The sequence below is a fragment of the Glandiceps talaboti genome, chromosome 21, assembly GCF_964340395.1.
Source record: "Glandiceps talaboti chromosome 21, keGlaTala1.1, whole genome shotgun sequence".
Lineage (NCBI taxonomy): Eukaryota > Metazoa > Hemichordata > Enteropneusta > Spengelidae > Glandiceps > Glandiceps talaboti.
Window position 1 is genome coordinate 15,187,495 of NC_135569.1, and position 6,287 is coordinate 15,193,781.

Genomic DNA, 6,287 nt, shown 5'->3' on the forward strand with positions numbered 1-6,287 from the left:
GTACCATTCGTATAAAGTTCAATTCATTGTTAGTCATGCACTTTTACGTGAAGGAATAAATATTGACTGTAAATCTGAGTATTAATCAATTGTTTTATTCACGTAACCCCCCCCCCCAAAAAAAAAAAACAACAACAAACAAACAAACAAAAAAACAAAAAAACAACAACAACAAACAAAAAAACAAAACAGGTTAAATCACAAGAAACGTCTGCTTCTAAGACTTTACTTTGCTTAGGATATAGACCATGAGAGTGAAATGATTTGTGACGTCTGCAGTCAATTTACTATATTATATTCCGGTTACCCACCTTGAAGTCATGCGAATACGTATCACAAGAGGGCGCCCCACATTAGAAAAACGAGAGCTGAAATCACATGGTTGGCAGTACACGAAGCAGTCAACAACAGCAAAAAGCGTTGACCCTAATTGCGATAGTAGGTCTGACCATGGATCGATTATTGAGATGGTCTGACCATGGATCTATTATTGAGATGGTCTGACCATGGATCTATTATTGAGATGGTCTGACCATGAATCTATTATTGAGATGGTCTGACTGATGTGAAACACGATATCAATTCATCTAAAATATTATATGTTATACTTTTTCGTTTACATGAATATTACAGGGCCGAGGTGAATGTTACAAACAGAAAGACAAAAGTAAAAAATAAGATTGCCGTAGAGGGCATCACATTCTTTCGGGCCAGTTGGTTGGGGAGGGGACGGTAATGTTAGAAAAGACCACAGGACAAATTCTCAAATAAGAAAGTAAGCCATTTAGTACTTGGTATAGTATTTTTAAGGGAGAATTCATCGAATGCCACTCCACGAAATAGTGACATTTTCATAAACTATGGGTTCTGGAGAGTCATTTTACGATTTTACATCACCTACAATTATTGGTGATTTCAGGGAGAAACATCATATTGATCTTGTGCATTTATAGGGTATCTTTGCTATGAGCTATTGCATCATGGGAGATAACAGAAATACATTTCAGATCAAATTCTTGTAGTAGCTGTGTTACATTTCGTTGTAATTTCTTTGGGTCGCTAATAATACCATACCATAGTAACTCAATATTAAAGGGGAATACCACTCCAGGATATTTTCATAAACTTTGGGTTTTGGAGTTATTTCATGATTTCACATTATTTTCATTCAGTTGCTAAGCAGCACCAAATTGAAACACTTTTCTTTCACTACCATTGTTCTTTCAGTGGAAAACCAAAGGCTCATGGGAATTAGCAGATATGAATATTTATTAGATGCACACTGCATATTCATGACTATTCATCTGAAGGAAATAAGCTTTTAGGAGTCATGAATATTCAGTGTGCATCTAATAAATATTCATATCTGCGAAGACCCATAATGCAATGGTGTTCCACTGAAAGAACAATAGAGATGAAACATTTTCAATTAGCCGCTTAACGTACGTGTGTTGGTAACCAAGCAAAGATTATGTGATGTGAAATCATGCAATGACTCTCCAGAACCCAAATTTTATGGAAAAATACATATTTCCTGGAGTGGTTATCATCATTTATTTGATACACCTCTGGATCAAGTACTCTTTGCATAAATATTAGCATACTGATTTGCATATATTTACATAATTGTGCAAGCAGTATATTATACATGCTATACGCTCATTAAGGGAAAGTCTATAAATTCCTGCTTAGATAAGATACTTTCTGAGAATTGCTAGGTTGTTGTAGTGTGGGACACCGAGATGAGCATGTGAAACAGAAGACTGCTGCAAGCACACTTCAACAAATTATTTGCAATGGTCTCTGTACATTGAGGTCAAGATTTCATGTAAACAATGCAGGTTTCTTGTCCAATGGAAAACATGAATATTTATTTCATGTGATAGTTATCGGTCACAAATACAGCAAACGATTTGGAAAGTTCCAACAATTGCCTTCTGACATTAGCTATGGCATCAATGTTAAAATATACGTATAAGGCAAAAAAAAAATAATTTGCCATGTGACATTAATATTCACTTTCCAACAACTTTGAAAAAATACAGATTTACTGATGAAGTTTATTCAGATTTTGACAAGATCTACTCAGATTTAGAATTCATTTCTGAAATAACTTTTTCATACTTCATTCAGAAAGGCAAAAATACAATCATGGTAAAATGCCGCTGATGTTATTAATGTCACACACCCTTTACTGGACCCATAAAAACTGAGCCAATAATACAAGACGAACTAATTAGCGCCCTCAGTGTTCAGAATTATATATATGTATATGCCTTTGTTTATGGCTGAGGTTTTAAACAACCCATAGAAAAGATAGAAATTTACTTTCATGCTTGCAACAAACACATTTATGGCAGTTATAGAAAGATTATTTTACATCTTGTTACAATATCCCTTGGTAAAACTGAACTTTCTTTATATTGTAATAACAGTGAAAAACATGTACTGTATTTAATTTTGTTCGTAACAAGAACACGATGTAAAGTTTGAGATTCATAGCATTTTAATCTCATTTATTGCTGATAATTTGAAGTAAGTTTTGACACTATTTTCATGGAAACACATTTTTAAAGTCTAGGTAACCAAAGGATAGTACAAGACATCAAACAATTGAATGAAATTCATTTAGGTAAAATATGCCTCGGGGGATAAATTTCCATGTAAATCTAAGTTCTTGAAATCTCTCCAAATTTTGCCATATGGAAGCTTGTTTCTGATTCTGTTGAAATAACAAAAGAATTTTAAATTCAAAGAAATTAACCATTTTTTTATTTGTCCATAGAAGTACTCTGTGGTTAGATGAGATTCTGAAATGACTTAATTTGGATTCAGTGGTTAGGCGTAAAAAAATAATTGTGTGGTTCCGATTACATTCAATTTTAGAATAGGTGGGGTAGGTAGATTTTTCATTTTATTTTTTTGAAATTATTATTTTTTTCATATGTGAGTTTCTAGTTCAGGTAGTTATGTTTTCCGTTGTTTTGTATGGTCTCTGTGTTATTGGTTTCTTCTCATCAGATGTACAACCATTATAGATTGGAAGAACAGTTTTATATTATCTTTTTAAGTTGATGTCAGTTTCCACATCCACTATTTCTTGCGAGACTTCACAATTTTCGTGATTTTATTATTTTTTCTCGAATACCAAAAAAAAAAGTTTACGATCGGTGTGAAAAACTAGGTGGGGTAGGTGGGTAACTGGAACCAAACAACTTTTTTTATTAGACCTAGTGCAAAGTCACCCCATTTTTTCTCTCTCAATTTTAACTGAGAATTGGTTGGAGTTTTTAAAACATAGTAACAGCAAAAGGTTTAAAGTTGATTTTCGAGGCTCATTTCACATTTCATGTTAAGCTGTATATTAGCAGCTCAATAAATATGTACATAAAAGATCTCAACCCAATGAGAAATGGCATATACACATTCATGAAAATTAACATATTAACTTTAGTACATCTGCTGCACAATAGTTGAAATAAATTTAATACATCTGTTTTTATCCACTTCTGGTTGTACTTTGTAGCAAAATAACTCATTTATAAGTTGTGTTTTCCAACTAAATTCACTAGTATCAGTATATCAGGGAATGTTTAATCTGTCATGAAGTGCCTCCAAAACAAAAGGGACAATATTTTCTTTTAATGCCATAGGGGGCGCTGTTGTAAATCTGGTGCTGGCTCAAGCTCTTGCTTTTCAGAATATTTGAACTGCAATTCAAATTGGCATAACGATAGAGATCCCTTTCAAACTTAAGTCACAAAATATTTTCACAGAAATGACGACAAAGTCAAGTTCTTACTTTCTGTAACTTTTTTTTGTATCTACAAAGTCTGCTCCCCTTTCAGAAGTAGGTATTGAGAAATTGTTTGCTGATACAGGCTTTCCAGAGTTCAAAAAATAAAATAATCGCTCTCATGAATCCTTGTGTGTGAAAGTGATAGAACACTTACATATACATCAGTATGCAAATTATAAATGTGATACATTTGCATAAATCTTTGAAAATGCAAATTGGCATGAGTTTATGGCATTGTATTTTGAGTTTGGCCAAGTCGGTGGTCTATTTCATAACTTGTATGCTTGTCATTTTGTAATGTTTTTGTCTCTCTGGAGCTGTGATAATTTTTTCACAAGGATTTCATAGGTTTTTCAATAGTACCAAACAAACTGTCTGAAATGTTTTGGATGACTTTCATGCCAAACACTGCATCTTCAAAGATTAGAAAGCTACAAATTACCTGCAAAGGAAAAACAAAAAAATAACCACTGACTGCCATAGAGGGCACTGTTTATTGATCCACTATTTGTCTTTGTGGACTGAGCTTTTTTCTGCATTTACACACAATGCAGGTGAGATTCAGAAACATGACTATTTTGCTTAATTAGAACAGCTCTTTGACTTCGAAGATTTACATTTTACAGTTTAAAGTTTAGAACATTGTTGTCTTCTCAGAAGGCAGTACTGTGCCATCCGTGGCATGACCGTGGCTTAATACACACACACAACCATCTGCACCCATCTGAACAGTACAAACAATGCAGCCAATTTGGACTCTAGCTAACAACACTTTCAAATACTATTCCCCTTGTGAGGAATCATCCTGGCAAAGTATCCCGATATGGAGTTAAATACATTTTTTATGGACTTTTCTTCTTTTTTTTAAATGAATATTTCAGCACCAAATGTGAAGTTTTGTTGTCTATGTATGTACACGTTTTTTTGTACAAAAAATAGAATTTTTAAGTGAAAGACTGGTGGCAAGTACTCCAAAGTGACTGCATGTTACGCAATGGAATAGAAAATTACTCAGATATCAACTAACATCTACAAACTAAACTAATATCAACAAACTAGTACTTCTCTTCCAGAAGTCGACTGGAATAAATTTAACTATAGTGTCGCAAATCTTTCCGATTTGAGGAGAGGTTCCTAGCTCTCTTGGGACAAAATCTCTTCATTTTCATAGTGAACATGACTGTCATATTCTTTTACTGTACTTCATACCAATGTTATGATGATTATTATTTCCCTTTCACTTCTTAACTCACTTTTGTAATCCTGCCAGGGATCGTCTCAAATAACTTATTATGACAGACTTTCCAAATATGACTTTCCAAAATTTGATATTTCCAAACTTTGCAACAATTCCAAAATTCGATATTCTATTTTACCACGCAAATGACAGAGTATCCAGCGAGTTCTTCACAGGACTGTGAATCGAGTGAACCCAATCTGTAATCTGTATAGCAGTTAGTATGTCTTGTCCTGCACCCACATCAATGTGGATGTGGAATAATTCAAAACTTGAAATACAATATTTTAATTTAACTGTAGTATAAGAGGTACAAGCTGAGTTTCCAAGTTTTATCAATACGCCATATTCCGATAACTGAATACGCGACTATTTTTCAGATAATCACCACAGGAGGGCGCACCACATTTGGTAAAGTGAGGGCTAAAATTTTGTCATGACCACTGGCCGGCTGCATGGCATTACATGAAGCAATGAATGAAATGTGTGTGAAAGAACTGTATGTTCTTCAAGAGTATTACAATAGCAGCTAGGCATGTTTTGATTATGGTTGTCACTACTAAAATATTACTGTAGGAACAACATAGAGAATGTGTGATAACTTAGTGTCTCCCTGCAATACTCTACTAATCTGGCCCTCACTTCCTATCACCGAACAGCTTGCAAACAGCACTCGTAGTGGCCAAACCATGAAATCTTTTATCTTTCCTATAACCGGAACATGGCGTATTGGGTGAAAATGCTTACATAAACCATTGACTGAACTAATCTAGTGTACTATTATTAACATCAATGCATGCCAAGGGAGTAGCTAATTTTAAATGTAGCTATTCAATCATGAAAAGAGGGCAGTAATATCTATGATTGAATCAGAGCCATGAATCTGCTCACTGATGTTTGAAATATAGTGGTTGTAATAAAAAATCTTTTAAACAAATTCGTGAACAAGTAGCCGGCAAGAATGTGTGGCATAGTTGGTTGTTTTTGCCGGCTACTAGCCCTCATCTACATCCCCGACACCTTTGATGACATTAAAAGTTGTCTTCTGGCAAACTATACCGCATAACATGGCTGTCCTTGTAATTTCAGTAAATATTTACTAGTGTAATATTTGATGTCATCAAATTGTTTATGTATTATACCCAAATACCAGAGTTGGGTCCTGTCAATACACAATATTCAAGTAACAGAAGTTCCAGTCATTTAGAATTTAAGCATCGCAAGGAGACACCTCAGATTTGGCAAAGTGAA